This window comes from Nesoenas mayeri (assembly GCF_963082525.1).
Source record: "Nesoenas mayeri genome assembly, chromosome: 1".
NCBI classification, from domain to species: Eukaryota; Metazoa; Chordata; class Aves; order Columbiformes; family Columbidae; genus Nesoenas; species Nesoenas mayeri.
This window is the reverse complement of record NC_137541.1, coordinates 18883706-18904023: the sequence shown is the minus strand read 5'-3', so window position 1 is coordinate 18904023 and position 20318 is coordinate 18883706.

Genomic DNA, 20318 nt, shown 5'->3' with positions numbered 1-20318 from the left:
AATTAAAGTCTTTAAACTGTGAAAGAAGAATGAGATTAAGTGTAAGGAGAAAAGGGAATGAGACAAAGCCCTATAGAAGAAAACTTGTGAAACATGAAAATTCCATTGTAATGAGAGGTTACAATATAAAGATTGTATAACATACTACTACCTTCCACTTTGCAGCAGACCTATTTAAATGAGACAAACATGCCAAACTGTTAGAAAATATTGTTTTCTTTATGATCATATGTAATTCTTATTAATTTCAATTAGATCTAAGCCAGTGCTGTTAGATTTTATAAATTATGTTCACATATTTATTCACAAGACTATTTATAAGTCTTCTTGTTGTTTATACTCATTAGGATTCAGACATAAAATCTGTCAACAAATCAATGTGAATAGCATACTCCATAATGTGTAGTAAGGTTGCAAAGTATCTCACATACATCTCTTTATGTACATTTAATGAAGAAAAATGGAGAGAGTGTGCATATGTCCAGTGCTCAGAGGATAACAAAATAGTGGAGTACTAATATATTTGGACATACATACTATTCTGAACACATAATAGCTGCATTTTCTGCATGACCATTCTAACTATACGTAAAGCACAAAGCATTTTCAATATTCTTCAATCTATGAATTCTTGATACATACAGACCATAATAACTGCATAACTGTAAATCAAGAGTGGTCTTAATAGTAAAATAAGGTTTGGTTGGTTTATTTCAGTTTTGGATGGGGTTTGTTTTGTTTTGTTTTGTTGTTTTTTTGAGGTTTTTTTGGTTGACTTTTTTGGTTGTTTGTTGGATGTTTGTGTTGTTTTTGTTTTTTTTTTCCCCCATAATCCTGGAAAGACTGAGATACTTCTAATGAATTTGGATAATAGTTGCATTCTGTCTAGGTAGTATTTATAATGTTTTGTGCATCTTTGGTATTTCTTCAAGGCAGCATCTCCCTTTAACAACTCTGACATTGGTTTTTAAGGCACTTTGAAAAGGACATTTCATTATTTACTCCAAGAATCTTGGCTTTAAGATCAGCAATTTGAAAGGTACTGCTTGACAGTACAAATTAGAATACCTCTGAAGCTCATCCAGCTTATGCCAAGCATTATCTCAATCCCATCAGCTCTCAGAAAATGTGTCATAAAGGCCAGCTATGGTGTTAACTCCCTTATCTGGGTGAAACGAGCCATGTGTGTGCAAGAAAGCATATTTGCACACCTCATTATGTAGCTTTGCATCATGTTCCAGACATATTTCAGTAGTTCGGTGTTTAAGAATTCACTTCTCATTGCTTCGTACAGCTGATTACACATATACACACTATGCTATTGAGTATACAGTGCAAAGGACTGTTTATTAACAAATGTTCCGTCTCACAGATGAGGTGGCAAATAATTACCAAGACACAGATCTTCTTTTCATTTTGTTATTTTTTTAATATCTGTTATAAAGCAAGTAGTGGAGAATTTTACCCCCCAAAATATTTTCAATAGCAACTTGAGTTAACTTCATTTCTAGAGTCAAACATTTCTGATCTCTACATTTGTTCCTTGTTAAATAATTTATGAATGTAGGATCATGCCCTTTGTTAAAGCAAGTCTTTATGATCATGTCTCCATATCTGTGAGAATAGCTGAAGATGCATTCGTCCTTTAATTATCCTCAGTAGCAGCTTAATGTGGATGTACAGCTTTCAAGACCTGAGCAGACACCTTTTCGTGGAGATATACTAACCCATGGAAATACACAATATAACATCGCACCATTCTGATACGGTCTTCTTTCTTGGGGCTGCTCTCAAAGGGTGGAATGAAATTCATGTGAATAATTCCATCCTACAAAACCAAAAATATCTTTCAAAGAAATACCTTAAGGAGATTATGGTGGAGTAAACACCATGATTACATTAAATCACTTCTTGCATTACATGGGATATTTAATTACTTAATTACAGAGGGCAGTGTAGAACTGCTACACCTATTTGAACAGAGTATGAATTTCTCTAATGAAATGTCATGTTCCAATCTAACCTGTGTATTTTTGTCCCTAAATAAAGATGTATGAGTAAGTTCCTATTTGGATCAAATCTTGATTTTGTTCACATTCAGGCTGTTAGCCTGCAGGTATACCACAATGTACTGGGAGCAGCAGAGAGGAATCAACCACAATCCCTCCACACAACTTGTGCTGTTTGATGGGGGAGGTAGGGGAGTCAAGAATGAAGGAGGGAAGTTGAACCTGGGAAAAAGGAATATGTTGCTTTAATTTTGTCTTTGTTTCTTACCATCCATATCTATTTTAATAGGCAACAAATTAGATTATTTTTCCCCAAGTCAAATCTCTTTTGTACATTACAGAAATTAGTAGCTGGTCTACCTGTCTTTATCTTGACCCATGAGCTTTTGTATATTTTCTCCTCCTGTCCTGTTGAGGAGGGGGAATGAGAGAGCAGCTGGGAGGGTATCTGCCAGCTGGCCAAGGTCAACATACCACAGTCAATAACAGAAAAAAATCACATACATGAGAATTCCATTCCCGCTTTCCCAAAAAAATCTTTTGCGTACTTCCTGGCGGGAAATGTCTCAAAAGTGAACTGAAGTCAGTTCAGACAAAATGAAACAAATTATTTGCATCTGAAGTTCCACATCAATGAACCAGGGACTTCTTAGTTCTTTGTATCTTTCAGGTCAGCAGCTTTTAATATTACAAACTCTTATTAAACAAACTGATAAGATGTTATTATATTTCCCTGATTGCAGTTAAGAATTCAAGCTGACTATTTATAAAAAAAAATATATATATATATTTGGACCCATATTACAGTAAAATTGGACGTGCTTCAAAGGCACTATCACACACAGAGATATTCAAGAAAATGTTTTATGAGAAAGCTTCATCACTGTATGAATTATATTTGCCTCTTCCCAATTTATTTCCATGGCACTCAGCATAGATCTCCTAAATATGAATAAAGGTTAGAAAGATTTTACCTGTTTGCTTTTCTGTCGTGCAAGCTCATAATGAAAGAAAAAAAAATAAATCTGTGATTCTTCACTTAGTCATACTCCAGTTATACGGTTTATGGAAAAAACCCTGAAGACTAGAAAATGTTTACAACTCCCGGGAACTGACTTCAGAAGTTAATCTAACTCCACCTAGTGTTAAAAGAAGAAATCACTACTTTTTTAGTTCTGTTTTAAAATAAGATGGGCACTAGAAAATGAGACAAGAAAAAGACTTATGAAGAGGCTAATTTTTTTTAATTTATTTTTAAAGTAAAATTTTAAGATATAGTCTGTTTACTTCCACAAAACCACATCACCAGGAAAAAAAGTAAGTTCCAGTCTTGAATTGTCAGTTTGACTGTCTGTCTTGTAGTGTTGATCTGCAGTTTAATAGTGATTTTTTTAATCTACTAATTTTCCCAAATTTTCCAAATAAAATAGCCCACATAATTGTTCAAAATATTTTCTGTCTTTTAACATTTCTATCTCTTTAGAATTAATGGGTATCAGTACAGGTGATTTTAAAAGATGGCATATCCTATAAAGTCAGATGTATTCTTCAAAGACAGTTTACATGATTTTAGATTATTTTTAAAAATACCCTACTAAATGATGTATTTGAAGAAAATACTGCTGGTAAAAGAGATAAAAAGCTCCATAAAACTCATGATGTCTCTGAGAAGATTAATCCATCTAGAGATACAAACCAAAAATTTTGAAATAATTTGTGGTTGTGCCTCATAAAATATCAGAGAAAACCAACAGAATCTTTGGGAGTAGAGGGAGGGATTTTTCATTCAGACAGTCATATTTGTGACTGATAATTGATTTGGATGTTGCTTTTTTCCCTGCTCCCAAACTGTTGGTAAGCAATTTATTATTGTTTCACTTTATTTTTGCTTAATTTTTTTGCAGAATGACTGCTGCTATTCCTTGATCTTTTGGTTGTTCACATATACCTTGTTACTCTTGAATCTAAATTAAAAGGTGCTTTGATTGCCCACACAACAAGTCAGCATGACAACAGATAGCCAAATCCATACACCTTGCACACTTTGCAGTACTCAGTTACAGAAAATGAAATATCCAATAAAATAGTGAGCTGTACTTGATTAGTTTGCAGTATTTTATATATATTCATAAGAATACTTGTGCTGCAGTCTGAAACATCATTGTACACTTAAATTCATGAACTAGTACAAAATATTTCCTTAAGAAAGTATGTGTGGCTGCTATTTGTCTTTCTTACCACCATCTCTCAAAATAAACAGTCAAAGCTCAGAAAGATAATTTTGCTTATTATTTTATACTATATGACAAATGTAAGCCAATTTTCTCAATAATATATACATAGCAGATGTGGGAAACATTGTTCCACATCCATCTACTGTAGCTTACATCTACTGATAATGTGAACCATTTTAATACTTTTGTTAACTGGAATATCAGCAAATAGTACAATGAATAGGCTTCAGAAGGAAGTATTTAGAGGAGAAGTCAGTCATGAGACACTGATGGGTCAGTTCCTTAGTGATGTTCATAAGGTTATTCATAAGGTGTTTTCATTAGTTGAGAGCAATAGAAAAAACCTGTATTTCAGTGGTATCTGAATAATCTTTTATTTGAGAACAATCTCTGCAAATTAATTACCATTTTGTAACAGACCATGTCGAATTCTTAATCCTAGTATTGTAAGTGAATATAGCGGGTACGTCACTAAAAGAGAATGAAAATCAATAGGCTTGAATAGCTTAAAAAAATGCTGAATTTTCATTGAATTCAACAGCTTGAAGGGAAATTCATACTATTTATAGACCAGATCAGAGCCTCAGAGGTTGTTTTGTCAGGGTACCAATGGTTACTCAAGAACAGTTCACATGCTTCATAAGCCAATAAACGTGTAAGAGATGCTTAACAGACATTTTGTTGTGTCTAATATGATCTTCAAGAAGTAGTGAAGCAAATTTCAAAGACACTATTGTTTGCCACTAAAGAGACTCAACATTTTCTAAGATGCTATGATATCAGCATACAGTGGTGTTTACACTTCCATTTAAACAAACATATGCGCTTTACATCAAGATGGACTCCAGATGCAAATGTGAAATAGAACCAAATCCAAAGGTCTTTAAAATAGGCCCTGGTGTTTTGCTTGGAGTTCAGCCTGCTTTATATATAGCACATTTTTCACATAAACCCATTTTATATACCGAAAAAGACAGACAAATATATATTTTTCTTCTTACTATCATTTTGTATGCTAAAGTTAACTGACAATTGTGACAGAGCCAATACATTTTCACAGTTATTTTATATTGCTATGGGCATAAAACTTGGCTACAAATCTGTACTTCCCACTTTAAAGGAATGGGGAAGAATGAATGACTGCTTTTATGCTCGGGTGTTTTTCTTTTTACTGTGTATCTTCACAGGAAAATACTCCTGTCTGGATCACAGGTAAGCAGTGTTTCAATTATTATAAATACTAAAAAGAAAGAGAAATTATGATGTTGAGGAGCAGGTTGTATACATGGTGAATCTCCTTAATGGATATCACTCTGACATGATGGGGAAAAATCCCCAGAAGTAAAACAATAATGTTAATAATAATAATAAAAATAATAATAGATTAGACATTATTTAAGCAAGATATTCTACAAAGCTTGTCATGTTCAAATGCTGTATCTTCAGCAAAGAAATGTACAATGTACTGCAGAATATTTGATTTGTCTATTTGTAGAAATCACTGTATTGCTCCTCAACACAGTAACTCAACTCTATATTTAACACGATTTTTTTTTTAATTTTTTTTTTTTGCATTTAAGAATGAGTGAAACTGGTAAAAAAAAATAGATTATGGGTTTGGATACGTTTTCTTCACCAAATTTCCCATTTTAATACAGCCCAGGAGAATGAATGTCATTAGAGCTTGGGTGGGAATTGGTGACATCAAAATGAAGTGTTTAAACCATAATTATAAGCACTCTTGTATGCAGTCAGTAAAGAGATGCAGACATTATAAAGAAGAATTCCATTCACCTGTGATCTGAATTGTTCTCTGTAAGTGCCTATCTTTCTCCATTTCTTACACAGGAACTGATCACCAGTGGGATGATGACGAGATTGATTATTTGGGCAGTTAAGTGTTTCTGCAATCTAAGTCCATTCTGAATGAACACAAGTGAAGGCAGGCAATGCAGAAAGAAAGAAAGAAAGAAAAAAGAAAAAAAAAGAAAAAAAGGAAAAAAAAAAGGAAAAAAAAAGAAGAAAAAAGAAAAAAGGAAAAAAGAAAAAAGAAAAAAAATTAAGGTAGGTAAGAAGCAAAAGTTGGATGAATGAGATCTGGATTTATTTCACTTAACTTCAGACAGCCTGCTAGGTTAGGGCCATCAGTCACTCTAGGTTCCCTCTACAGAAAAAGAAATTAGAGATAGGAACCTTCAGAGAGCAATTTATCCCGCCTAAGAACCAAGTCATCTCTGGTGGTGTATCTCACACTGTTAACTACATGGAAACCTACAGCGCCTTTGCTCCCAGCTAGGATATTTCAGTTTGATTCCTGTAGGTGTACTTGAGTTTGAATAACAGAGGGGCAAAGTGGTGAGAAACTAGTAGGACATGGAAATTGATAGTTGGAAAATGAGCAAAAGTTATAGAGTATGAAAGAGAGAAGATTCAGCACAAATTAATTGCCATGCAAGAGAAAAATCACATAAAGGAGACTGAAAGACCAAAGGAAAAAGCAAGAAATCACAAGGAATTCAAAACAAGAAAAAGGCTTTTCTTTTTATTTATAAGTTCAAATGAGCAAGGTCAGCACTAACAGAGTGAATTAGGAGGCCATACTGCATTTATTATTGTTTACATTATTTTTATATTACAGCAGGCTGGAATAACTCTAGATAATTGGCAAATGTCTGTCCATGCATCACATGTGGTTTGATGAGAAACAGAGTTGATGACGGTTTGAAGTATGCTGCCACTTGCAGTATTTCAAACATGCCAAATTACATCAAAAAAAAATTACATCTACTTAGGCAGACAAAAATTCTCTAAGCACCTTTGATCTTACTAAGCACCACATCTTACTGAAATCCAATGTCAAAATTCTCATGAATAAACTTTATGCAATATGTGTAATCACTTACTTTAGGTATGGAGGGGAGAGGGAAGAAGTACACAAAATGAAAAAAAACATTTTAAGCTAATTTTTAAGCTACTATAAAGCTGGTTACCAATGTAATTGAATATTAGCTATTTGTTGGGCAATGTACATCTTGTTAAATAAAAGGCTAAAATACTCTAGTTTTCCTGTTGAACACAATACTACCTTTGACTTGGGAGTTGTACAGTTACTAAACACACGCAATTTACACAGGCTATGTAATACATTAAATGAACCATGAAGGGCAGATGACAGAGGCAAATAATCCTTTTCCTTGACAGTGCAGTGTTTCAAGTCCTGGGTCTCCCTTTCGCACTGATGCAGTATGTGACACTGAAGGACCTAGTTATCACTTTCTAGAAATGGCTTAACCTTCAGCTTTGTGTGACCTGTCTAGTACTATGCCTGGTCAATTAAAGAAAATCAATTTCTGACACTTCAATGCTGAAAACATGGAGCCCCCTTTGAAGGCAAATAATTACTTCAGAAATGCTTCAGGCAATAATTAACCAAACTAGACTTATTAAGAACACTTGCCTACAGCATTTTTCCATCTCAGATGCATTTAATATCTATCACATAACTTTTATACGATTTAGATTTAAGCATTTCAACTTTTAACAATGTTATAATTAACACTTTGACTGGTTACTCTTTTACACAATACCTTATTCTCAAATCACACCACCTTTGTGAAACTTTACACCTCATGTTCATTTATTTCAGTCTGCAAAGAGTTATGGACATGAATTATTTGATTCAGAGGTCTCTGATTTACATTGCTATTCAATACTCATGGAGAGGGGTGGTTGTGTTATATGCTTCTGTTTGAATCACAGCTTATGGATTTGATCCTCCAACACATCTGCACAAAGAACTCCCATTTAAGCCACTGAGCATGAGAGTGAAAGGCCAATACTCTTGCTCATCTGTGGGATTTTCTCCATTGCCTTTAGAAGGCATAGGAAGTTATAGAACACTTTTGTAGTGAAGTCCAATGATGTATCCAACATATTTCAAGCTTGTAATTTTTATTGGCCACCAGCTAGCTACATTATGGTTAAACAGTTGACTGGAAAAAGAGAGTGGGAAGAAGAGGTAATTTTTGTCAGAATGGGTGTTCACATTTTTTGTGACCAGCTGTGGAATTATTATCCAACTGAAGTTTTAGCAAGTGCTCAATTTTGAAAGCATTAGTGTTCCTGCTGAACTCAGCAAAAAAACTTTAGAGAAGTTCTCAAATGCATGTAAATGATTTTCAGGGTCTGGGCTGCCACCTGTGTTGCTTTTATGATACTGGAAAGTTAACATGATAAAGGTAAAAAAGATACTTCATACTTCTGGGTTTGGTGGTCCTGTGATCACCTTATCCTCAGTGGTCTGAACTATGGTCGTGCCACCATTCTTATGCAAGTAATTTACAAGAGCAGAACGAGAGATTTTCACAGAGATGGGTTTGGGGGGCATGTGTGTGCGTGCATGTGTGCTTACTGCTGATTAGAAATCCATCCTTCACCTCTACAAATTTTATAGAAAACATGTTTTACCTGAACATTTACACTAACAAAAGAACAATCCCATGTACGATTTTGTAACTAAATAAATTAGCCATCTTCAGCCCCTCTGAGATCAATGGAGGGAACTACAGAAACTCCACATAAAATACTATCCTTTTATCTCCTCTGATTTAACTGCTTGATGGATAAAATTTGTATTGTAGGTAATCTATCTCCTCTGGTGCCTCATGAATTTCATGAGCATAAAAGCACACTTCATCCTACAAGGCTTTGGGAAAAAAAAAAAAAAAAAAAAAAGGCTATAGAAATTAACAGTCCTTGATTACTTTTTATATTTTGTAGAAGCTATATTATCCATTTAACAATGTAAAGGTGCCTGGTCAGGAAAATCAAACACAAAATCGTAGTGATTTATAACATAAAGCAAAGAGCATACTTATGGGAACTGAGACACCCTAAACTAAGGCAAAAGAAAGTTGTCCTACTTGTATTCACTTACTAGTCTTGAAATGCAGAAGTAAAAATAATGTAAGTTATATTCCTAGCTTAAGTTACACACTGAAGATTCCTCTACAGTCTCTATGAAGAGATTCTGTTGACTGGCCACTGGGTTATATCCTACACTAGAGTATGTAACTTTCCTTCTGGAGTTGATCTATTGTCTGTAAAAGGGCTATAAGCAGATTATAGTAGGGGCAAATTGTTGCCTAATTTTAGTAGTGTAGAATGTAAGCAGCTACATAGCTAGTTGTTTAAGCACTCATTACAGTTAACAGAGATCAGGCTGGTAATTTGTAGGCAATTCACATGGCCAGATGTTGTTGTCTCCCTTAGGATAAGGTAAATTATTCTCAGGGCACTATTAACTCTACTTACAAGATCTCCACTGACTATAAGGAAAGTCCCGAAAAAAGCTCCTCTGTGCTTGAGGCAGTGGAAGCTCAGGCAAGAAAACTACCTGAGATGCCTACCTGTTAGGTATATAAATTTGGATTAGATGAACTGTACCTATTATTTATTTGACACTAGAGCTTTTTCTGCCCATTATCTTGACATTTATTTCATATGACCATGCCATATCACATAGGTCCTATTTCCATTTAGTTCTTCCAGTTTTTTATCACTGACCTCATATACATCAACACTCACATTGTATTAACTGTATGAATGTATTGTTTTTCTTCCATGTATTTAAATTCTAAAGGTTAATTCACTTAAAATACTTTAGTGTACATCCATAAGAGGTTTAATGAAACACAATCTATTTCACACTAGTATTACTTGACTGACATTTATTTATTTACAGCAGCTGAGGTCTAATAGGAATAATAATTCTAAAAATGCCAATATTTATTATAAAAGTTCTGCCAAAGAAGTAAAGTATTCATTTAGCTGTTATGTTTTATATGTGTTTGGGAAAAAAAATAATGTGATTATATACTTGTCTTCTCTAAGATGATGGGTTTGAGTTCAGTGTAAAAGTAGAAAATATTACAGGGAAAACATGCAGTCATCTGAAATTATAGTAAAAACACCTTACAGTTGATAACATTAAGTTTCCAACTAAGTTGTTATGAGATTTTTGTTGAAGTCCAAGGTTACAAGAAAGTAAAGTCAAATGGCGCATTTTATTATTTCACACCCTTTACAACCTCATAGGTAAATGGTACCCTTACTGTGAAAACAGATTGATTAATTTTCCATATACTCCCATATTTTTATATCCTTTCACTGATCTTCACCTTATTTGTGTTCTTTTGCCTTTCATGGATTGTTTACCACAGAAAGTCTGAAGCACTATTGCTAATGTTATTCCTGTGCTCATTATAGACCTGCCTCCTTTGCTGTTACAAGCATTTAACTCCATATTTAACAAGTTGAGAGAAGTCTGAATAGAAGTATGAATTCCCAACCTTTTTGAAATCACTGAAAGAAATAACATTTGTATTGGTGTCAGAATTATACCCAGCTGATGTCTTAGAAGGCTTCAGTGCAGTCAGCCATCTTCTACAATATTGGATTGTTTTCCATGTGTTAAGTTTCTATGCAGACATGCTGCCCTCCGGGGATATAGGGATACTCTTAATTCTTAGTACCTAATTCTATAAATGCTGCATTGTGTTGAAAAAAAAAGTGAAAATCCAAACACGGAGGAGAAAGAACCATTGACAGGGTATAAAGGTAGGATGCCATGCAAGCTGGAGGAACAATGTGAGGAAATGCAAATGGAGAATAATAACTTTAATATAGATAATATTTCTTACAACTGTATGACCACAAGTCATCCTTAATAACAGTTTAGCATGAAATAATCATACAAGCCTCTGCACAACTGAGGGAAGTGCTCAGTCTAACAAAAGCAACGATTAGCATCAGGGAAAGTTTGATTACCACTGTCAAGATTGTCAACTGCAAATTTTTGGAACAATAAAGATTACATTCCTGTGTTCTCAATAAATTGCCTGCTGTATCACAGGAAGATTTCCACCAGAGTTTCCTGAGATTTATTGCAAAGCTACATTCCTGGAAATTTGTTATAAAACTGGCAGCTTTTAAATACCTTCAACAGAAAAACATCCAACAGGTATTTAACCTCGGAACGGTCAAACATTTTTGCAGGTAATCAGATATTACTATGCTTAAAATCAAAGATGTATTTTGTTTGAAGATATCCCAGAGCTAGTATTTGAGATTCACTTATATTTTCTGTCACTTTTTGAATATGCTGTCTGATAACCACCTATTAATTGAGGAACTTTCAGAGAATTTAAAGCATCCTATATCAAAACTGACCTTGTCTGTATCAGTGAAAAAGCAACAGAGTACATGTATGAGATCAAAGTATTGGCATTTTCTCTGACATGTAAGCAGTGATGAGGAAAGTAAATGGAAAAAAAAACAAAACATATTAAATATTGATCCCTTTCTCATTCCTGCATGCTCCTTAATTAGATTTAGATTGCAAACAATGCTATTATATCTTGTGACTGTATGCATTAAATGGTGGCCTGAAGAATGTCTATGTAAATTTGAAGCATTGGTCAGATCGAGTGTTTGGGATTTATATGCATTAGAAATATATTTCCATAGTTACTTTGCAAAGTTTCTTAAAAAATACTTTTTTTTTTTTTTTAAGTAGAATGCACTTTTAAATTCATTATGCAGAAATATATTAATCTTTTAAGAAATGAAAGCAAAGAATCTCATATAAAGATGCTTTGTGAAAGGTTATGTTCCAAGTATGCAGAAAATGCAAACTAACAGGAGCAGTAATAGGTCATGAGTTCTGTCCTTTTGTGATGTCATGGCTGTCACTGTAGCTATATCAACATCTGCCAAGCCAGTACCAAGCAAATGAGTAAACATGTCTCTCCATTTTACACATAAGATGGTACATCACAAAATTATCCTTCACAGAGCCTATGTGAGTCCAGCAGAGCTTATCAGCTTAGATCTGTTGTCATACAGGGATAGCTCTCTGATTTCAGAACCAGGTCCCTGCTACAGCAAAGAATATTGACATTTTACTAATCCCAGCCTCCTATGCTTTGCCCAAGCAGCAGCAGACCTGAGCAGACAGCTGAGTAGTCTGCATAATTCCTCTGTGCACTTTGAATTATGGTGGGGCTTATTAGCAAGGGATCTGTGTTGGTAAGAAAATAATTACACTAAACAGAGTGCTATGGTAATTCCTGGTACACTGGCGATCCTAGCTAAGAGAGACTGGATTCAGGAGTTTGATGCAGAAAGACACAAGAATTCCACAGATTAATTGCAGATTAATGTCTTTCAGAGAAGAGAATTCCCTTCACTAGAGGAGATCTGGCTACCAAGTAAATATTTTTTCCTCAAATTAGCTGGTAAGACCATTGTTGTCAACACCTAACACAAAATTCTATCACACAAGAGTGAAAGATGGTGCTGTGAGCATGCTCTTAAACTCTACATGAACAAAAGTGAGTTGGATCAAGAGTTTGCTCTGTGACAAACAGAAACCTAAGTCAGTTCATTCTCTTGTCTGCCCCTCACTGGATTAGTCAGTCTGACATGTGTTTGTTCTGTTTATCTCAAAAAAAAAAAAAAAACAAAAAACAAACAAAACAAACAAACAAAAAAACCAAATAAACAAAAAAACAAACAAACAAACAAAAAAAAAACAAAAAAAACCCCTTCCATGTTATTTAAAACAAATACATAAAATTTTTCACCAGAAGTGAAATTTAAGTTACGTGTAATTAAAGTTCCTGATTTGGAATTTTCCATTCTGCTATGTAGTGCTGTTAGGTAGTGATGAAATATACTCCTCTCAGTGGTGTCCAGTAGGAAAATTCCATTTAAACATAATATTTTGATTTGTTTGGTTTTTTACTGTGAGGTTGATCAGACACCGGAATAAATTACTGAGAGGGTCTCCATCCTTGGAAACACCCAAAACCTGACTGATCAAGGACCTCAGAAACTTGCTACAGTCAACCTTGTGCTGTGCAGTGATATTGGACTAGACATTCTCCAGAGGTCCCTGCCAAACTCAGCTATTCCGTGAAAGGTCATGCATGTTAGTGAATATCAGGTGATTTTTAAGATACACTAATATTTGCTTTCTCTTTGAAGAGCATTGCATGAATATGCTGCTGCCACATATTCCAGTACTTCCCACTAGAGCACCAAAACTGTCTATTTTTTTTAAAAAAATGGGTTGCACTTCACAATGTTGGGATGCATACCCAGCATGCCACACATATGAGTTACAGAGATTCCTGCTTCTGGGCATTTAGTTAAAAAATACCCAAATGTCTTAAGATTTACCATATGTAGATGTTTCCTTATTAAATACTGTTCATTGCATTCACATCTAATCTGGAATATGCAATCTGCTGTCTGCTCCTTCCTCTCAAAGCAAGACCAAACTTAAAGTTCTATGGAGTGACTGGGAGGAGGGGAGGACATGGACCAGGAGGTAGGGGATTAATCTCCTGGCGATTTTTGTCATGCACTACCTATTGCTGTTGTCGTCACTCCCAATGGATACAGCAATGGACAGTAGTATTAAACCTTAAAATAAACTCATTAAGGTGGTTTGAATGGAATAATCTAAAGAGAGCGACTAGTCTTCAGCAGACACGGGTAAATGGAAAGCCATGGATTGCAACTCTGTATCAGTAAGTTCAATACGGTTTTCCACTGACTGAAATCTACAGTCAAAGAACTTCCAAAGTCTGTGTCTTAGATACCTGGAGTTTGCTGTGTAAGGGAGCAAATACCTTTTCAAAGGCTCTTGCTTTTCCTTATTTATTAATATTGCAATGCAACTCTTAAAGTCCATTTTTGGTTTGACATTTAATCCAGTGAAAATACAATTATCCCCAGATACAGGAAACGAAACAAACTTGGGAGAAGGGAAGTTTCCGTAGTCCAAAATGAGGTTGTCAAGGAAGTAAAACTAGACTCTATTGGTTTTACTAATGTATTTATTTCCTCCAGGCCTCAGCAGCTTTATTAAGAAACCATACAATAATGTTTTACATTGATGTCTGCAGTTTGGAATTTTTTTTTAGAAGTTATTAGTTAAATGACATTCAGGATCAGTGGATTATTCTTTTGAAGACAGTTACAATTAAAATGTACTGGATTCTAGACTAAATCCCCTGTATTGCAGATAAAGAAAGCTGTACAGAAAAAAAAAAAAAAAAAAAAGGCAATTAAGGCAATTAAAAGAAAAAAGAAAACAGCCAAACACACTCACAGCAGGTAGGAAAGCATGTGGAGCATGTGGTTTTGTGCAGCTTTTTGGATGAAATTGTCCAGTGAAAACACTGGGAGGGAACATCCAGATTGTCTGGAAATACTCAAATGAGATAACTTCCCTGCTGGACACTCTCTGCTGGATGTGCAGGTAGTTGCTGCTATCTCTGCAGAGCACACCACCAGGGGCATTAGATTCTTCCAATCATGCAGCAAAGGAACACTAATTTCTCCCCACAGTTATCTTGTTGTCTCCTCCCAAGTGCCTTCCTCAGCTTTTTCTTACCTCACACTCTCACAGTAGTGCCTGATACCAATGACAAAACACTTAGAGCAAGACATGTTGCATTGTGTGTCCATGCCTAGGCACTGGCCACAGGGGCTGCATGGCCTCTGTGAGAAGAGGCCAGGGCTGCCCCGTGCTGGACATAGACGGTTCCAGATGGACCCACCACAGAGCACAGCTGAGCCCCTCAGACGAGTTGTTGGCACCTCAGGGAAAACAGATGTGAGAAAGGGCAAAATGCTGCTTGACAGGGAGGAAAAAAAAAAAAAGTGAGAAACGGCCCTGCAGACATCAAGGTCAATGAAGAAGGAGGGAGACGAGATGCTGCAGGTACCAGAGCTGGGGTTTCCCTGCAACTTGTGGAGGAGACCATGGTGGAAGAGGTATTTCCCTGCAGCCTGTGGACAGACCATGCTGGAGCAGATACACACACTGATGTCTGTGGAAGATGACATGCTGGAGCAGGTGGATATGATCTGACAGGACTGTGGCCTGTTAAAGACCCACAAAGGAACAGTTTTCTCCTCAAGGACTGCAGCCTGCTTGGAGGACTCACGATGGAGCAAGAAAAAATGTGAGGAGGAAAGAGTGGTGGAGACAAGCTGTTGTAACTGGTTGCATCCCTCCCATTCCTCATGTCTCTGCCCCACTTCAGGATGGGGACCAGGTAGAGGAGTTGGGAATGAAGGGCTGAAGCTGAACCTTGGGAAAAAGAGAACACAGAAGTTGCTCTTTTAATTTGGTCTTTTTTTCTTACTGTTTTAATTACCAATAGATTTACCTAATTCTCTCCAAGTTTAGTCTATTTTTGTCCATGGCATTAATTGTTATTTCCCTCTGCCCTACTTTTTTCTACTGTCCTGTTGATGAGCAGGAGTGAGACAGAGTCTGTGTAGGTGTCCAGCTGCAGGTCAAAGTCAACCCCCTACATATATACAATACAAATAATACTTCTTGAATATCAAGAGCAGCAATATTTTAGTAAATTTTTTCAACACATAGACAAAAAGACATTCTCTCTGTGAAGTATGCAGCCTATCAATGTATGTACAGTACAGGAAGATTCTCACTAAAATCTCACTAATTTTGTTAAGAGTAGCATAGACGAAGTTTCTCTTGCAAAGACCAACACACTCACAAGGCCAGACCAGCCTCCACATATGGCAGGCTAAATATTTCTCCCTCTGCCACCCAAGCTGTATGGACTACAGCTCTGAATTTGTTTACTCATGTTGCTAACATAGCTCCTGATTGTAACAGCAGCATCATCTATAAGAGCAAAAAAGACTGTACGCTCGAACCAAACCAGTAATATGCTATACCTTACCCATGCCCAAATAACCCCACAGCTTCTCCTTATTAATTATGGATTTTCACATAATTTTAACCTAAGAAAGAGGTCCTAATGAGGGACTTGAAACAGGAAAGAACAGTGGTCTTTCAGTTCTTAAGACACATATCTAACACTTTGTCACATTTTCAAGTAGCAGAGAGGTCAAGTTATCTCACTATATAAGGTATTTTGACGTTTTCAATTGCCACTGTGAGGTGAGCTTTTCATTACTTGCACACTTTTAACTCACATACATTTAAGCTCTACTAATGGGATTAGAGAGCTCTGATGATTCATGACAGTAGGTACACCCTCCTGTAGATTTTTGTAGAACTTCCATTAGCATTAAAGGGAGTTACACACCAGAGGACCAAACTCTACTAATACGAATAGCGTCTTCCACAAATAGTCTTCTGAACAGCAGTTTGGGCATCCTAAGGCTCTGTAGTCATTCAAGACAAATGACTCTGATGCCAACACTTTAGCAGCAGAGATTCATCCACTTGCCCATAAGTACTCACAAGACACTCTCAAGCAAGGCCTTTTTTTGTTTTAGTTAGTGGAAATGTCTTCAATTCTTGAGCCTATTAACTTGTAACAATAGAAATAATAGGAGATGAGACAGGTGTAGAAAGTTTAATTCTTTTCTTATGAGCTTCAAATTTAAAAAGGGAGTTCAAAAAAACCATTATAAAAAGGGTATTAAAATTCATGAATACCAGTATAATATAATTTTGATCTGCACAGTTTTTCAGGGATTGTTGTCAGTTTCTATTCCATTGTTAGCCATCATTAACAGCAAATATGACAGATACACTAATGAAATCGATTTGGTCATGTTATCAATTTAATTCAAAAATGTAACCCCATTTTATTACCATGTAAGTTATAAAGGCTTATAGGCTAATGTCATCTGTCACTGCAAGAGTGCTCTGCTGGACTTCTTAATAACTATGTGTAGGTTTATTTTAATTTTAATTTTTACATTTTGAATTAATTACTTCAGTGCAGTAGTAAGCATGCTAGTTTAGTCCATGGTAGGACTGAAATATTTGTCAATGCACTTTAGTAAAGGAAACCTTTCTGTGAAATTAATATAGCAATACAGTATTGCCTTGGAACCTGATACATGTTGTAGCTGAGCAATAGATTTCTGTGGAGCATATATTCCCTGAAGCTGACCCACTGCCTAAGGAACTAATACATTTCTAATGCTCTTAGTAATGGTGCACCTTATTGTAAGGAAGTTTTTGAAGGTAAAATGAAATCAGTGTGGTCATCAAACACATCTCTCTCCTTAATGATATTAAAAGGCTCTGCAATATATTGCTTCTTGTAGATGGCAGTATTTTTAGGAGCACTGATCAGCTGCTGAAACCAGGGTAAGGCTTTTATATCGTGTTTGGAAAAAGATAAACCTAAATATCATTATGACAGGTGTAAACAGATGGCATCATTGTACACAGACTTCTGAATTATTTCACTGAGCGAGTAAATGTTTAAACTTGGTAAAGCTCTTACCTCTGAACACAAGCTTAGGCATAATCTTAAGAAATGGAATAAGAAGCAAGAAAATTTTCTTCTCATTTTTACCTGCAGTTCAATTTGGTTCTTGAGGAAGAGCTGTTCTCAGAGCATCAATAAATACTGTTGGATGCAAATAATTGTCTGACAATCTGATTGCCTTCTTTCCAACCCAAGCTATCTTTACAAATAAAAGAAAGCCAACAGGCTTTACTGTGCATATATCTAGTCTTCATGAGCCTAATTCTCCTCCACAAGACAGGCAATGAAATAATGAGACTTCTGGAAAAGCATGATTTTCTACCTTTAAACAGGAGAGAGAAAATAAAAAATCATCCATCCCTGTTCTCCTCAGAAAGGCAGCCAAAACACAGTGATTCCAAATTATGCAGCCCATCCAAAATCCCTTCAGAGTAGTGAACCTGGGGCCTGCTAACCATCTAGCATAGAAATGCACAGCTAGAGGCAATATCATGAGCTGGGCTTTTAGTTCGCACTGTACTCCTCACTGCCAAAACCACTCCACCAGCCAAAACAGGCTGAACATGCTTAAAATAGTTCCTTTAGAACTGGAGATTCACCTATTCCTGTCCCATCGCCTGACCTGTTGCTGTGGCTCCCAATTTGGAGAAAAAGGAGAGGAAAAGAAGCTTCCTGGGTTTCTCAAACTGCCTAAGGAAACTACAGTCATCACCAAAATAATAAAAACTAGCCTTAGCATGGAGCCACTTACATACATTTTCTTAAGTAAATAAACATCAAGGTCTAGCAAGGATGCTAGCTGCAGCTGCAGCTGAGCTTCACCAAGCTGCTCTTCCCAGCATCCTTGGCCGTGGCCAGCATCTAGAGAGGACCCTGCCTGTCTGCCTGTGATATTGTTGCAGGCATATGCAACAGGTGTCTTGCAATTCAGTAACAAAGAGACACGGCCTCTTGCAAAGCAATCTCATGGAAACTATTACATTAAGACCAGCTAATGACTGTCTCCCTGTTTACAGAGGCTTCACTGAGCCTTTCTTGCTGCCTGTACTTCATCTTTGCTGTAGTTATAAACAGTCACAGCTTTCCTGTCAGAACTACATAGTCATAGACACAGTTTTAGAAATTCGCAAAAAACAAGGCCACCACTAGAGCTAACTGAAATACGGCAGTGTTTAGTTATTAATAGTAATGTATAGAACACTCTGTGATAAATTTTTCTTTTATAAAGATGTTAATTAAATTTCAAAAGAAAGCAGCACAGGAAGCATCTTCTTGGCATTCTCAGGTTTATTTTACTATTATTAATTTCAGGTGGAAAGGAGGGAATCCATTGATGAACATCTCCAAGTTCAAAATTAAGGCTGTAACACATCAAGTGACAGAATCAAGGTGGTTCATTCTAAAACCTTTCTGATACTTGCTAAATCTTTAGTTTACAGCACTTGTATTAGGAGCAGTCTGAAGCCTGATCTGCCAACAGTCTGTCCTACATTTTCCAAAGCCTCTTTTAAATCAGTGCTGGCTTTACAATCATGTGATTGTGTTTCCAACCACGAAATGATACATTTTCATTACTAAGGTGGCATTCTCTTTCTTGGAGTTTCCATGTTTATTCTTAGGATGAAAGCTGCAATCTTTATACTGTGTTACATCCTAAATTTGTGGCTCCTAAACTGAAAATCAAAATCGAGCTAGAGGGAGAGAATAAATGAGAATGGAAAGAAGCCAGAAGGAGGTTAGCAAAGCTATGGAAGCTTTCTGGAATGTATCAAACAAAAAGGGAAGTAGAAATGAGGAATAACTGGAAAACAGTAACTCACAACTGGCTAAAGTAATACATTCCTTTGTTTTAACCAGGCTTTGTTTGAGTGAGAATAGCATTGGATTTGACTGTGCAGTGAAAGAACAACCACAACAGGTAAGTCGTGCCCTGACGCAGCAGCAAGTCTTCTTCCTCTGGCACCTCACGGGGCCACGGTCCCCTCGCAGCTGCAGCCAGGGCTCACATCCGCGCCGGACACCCTGCGCAGCAGGAGTGAGGCTCGCACAGCTGGATCCTGCCTCAGTCGCTCAGTCGCCAGGTTTTCTTGCTTGGCATTTGATTCTTGCAGCTCCTTCAGACAGGCCCTCATCTTGTGCAGCCGCAGACGTTGTTGACAGCAGGGGTGTTCTCCATACATTTGCTGGGAGCTTGTGCAGTTCAGCCAAATATACCTACCAACCTAACTCACTAATTCTCTTGCCCTATCAGCTCAAAAACCTACGGGAAAATTTTTGAAACTTGCAAACCCGTATGTGAAAACCAAAATGCACTCGGTACACAGCTACCTACACTAGAAACTAACAAACAAACCTGCTAACTAACTCACTAACAAACAAACAAACTCTCTTGCCCTACTGGCTCTAAAACCTATTGTGAATTTCTGAAAGTCGCAAACCAGTATGTGAAAAAAAGTGTACTCAGTACACAGCTACCTACACTAGAAACTAACTAACAAACTAACAAACACTCTAGCTAACAAACTAACTAACTTGCTAACTAACTAACTAACAAACAAACTCTAGATGGTCCAGCTGAGCCAACATGAGGGTGACAACAGGAGGGGGATTTCTTCGGTCAGCTCTTCAACCTGACTCGAGAAAGAGGGGGGGAGCGGAAAGACAGGCATTAAGTACAAGGCTGAGAGGAGAACGAGCAACTTGTGCTTTAACAGGATAGGCAGTCCCCATCCACAGTTCTCTTCTGCAGGATTCCTTCGGGCTGGATATTA